Here is a 1,253-nt window from a genome sequence, read left to right on the forward strand (position 1 = left end):
TAAAGTTTTTCAAAATATTTTCAAACTTTTTCACTTAATTTTCGAAAATTTCCTTCCCCTCTTCTCACATCCTTCTATTTATGGAGTATCACTCCTTCTTAATGCACAATTCGAACTCTATCTGATCAAGTTCGAATTCTCCTTCTATTTTTCTTTTCCTCTGACACCTCAAGGAATCTCTATACTGTGACATAGAGGATTCCACATTTTCTTGTTCTCTTCTCTTTCATATGAGCAGGAGCAAGGACAAAGGCATTCTTGTTGAAGCTGACCCTGAACCTGAAAGGACCTTGAAGCGAAAGCTAAGAGAAGCTAAGGCATAACTCTCTGTTGAGGACCTGACAGAAATCTTCAAAGGAGAAGAAGACATGGCAGCCGAAAACAACAATAATGCAAGGAAGGTGCTTGGTGACTTTACTGAACCTACTCCCGACTTCTATGGGAGAAGCATTTCTATCCCTGCCATTGGAGCAAACAACTTTGAGCTTAAGCCTCAATTAGTTTCTCTAATGCAATAGAATTGCAAGTTCCATGGACTTCCAATGGAAGATCCTCATCAGTTTTTAGCTGAGTTCTTGCAAATCTGTGACACAGTCAAGACTAATGGGGTTGACCCTGAGGTCTACAGACTGATGCTATTCCCTTTTGCTGTAAGAGACAGAGCTAGAATATGGTTAGACTCACAACCTAAAGATAGCCTGGACTCTTGGGAAAAGCTAGTCAATGCCTTCTTGGCAAAGTTCTTTCCACCTCAAAAATGGAGTAAGCTTAGAGTGGAAGTCCAAACCTTCAGACAGAAGGATGGAGAATCCCTCTATGAAGCTTGGGAAAGATACAAACAATTAATCAGAAAATGTCCCTCAGACATGCTTTCTGACTGGAGCATCATAGGTATTTTCTATGATGGTCTCTCTGAACTATCCAAGATGTCTTTGGATAGCTCTGCTGGAGGATCTCTTCATCTGAAGAAGACGCCTACAGAGGCTCAAGAGCTCATTGAAATGGTTGCAAATAACCAATTCATGTACACTTCTGAAAGGAATCCTGTGAACAATGGAACAAGTCAGAAGAAAGGAGTTCTTGAGATTGATACTCTGAATGCCATACTGGCTCAGAACAAGATATTGACTCAACAAGTCAATTTGATTTCTCAAAGTCTGTCTGGAATGCAAAATGCACCAAGCAGTACTAAGGATGCTTCATCGGAGGTAGAAGCTTATGATCCTGAGAACCCTTCAATGGAAGAGGTGAAT

At 40.6% G+C, this 1,253-nt stretch overlaps 1 non-coding gene across 1 annotated transcript; it reads right to left on the reverse strand.

Moving 5' to 3' along the window:
- Positions 1–764: 764 nt before the first annotated feature.
- LOC130977549 (small nucleolar RNA R71) lies at positions 765–872 on the reverse strand. The gene has a single exon (XR_009085237.1). It is a non-coding gene; the product is annotated as a small nucleolar RNA R71 (small nucleolar RNA).
- Positions 873–1,253: the final 381 nt, after the last annotated feature.

Source organism: Arachis stenosperma, chromosome 4 (assembly GCF_014773155.1).
Source record: "Arachis stenosperma cultivar V10309 chromosome 4, arast.V10309.gnm1.PFL2, whole genome shotgun sequence".
NCBI lineage: Eukaryota > Viridiplantae > Streptophyta > Magnoliopsida > Fabales > Fabaceae > Arachis > Arachis stenosperma.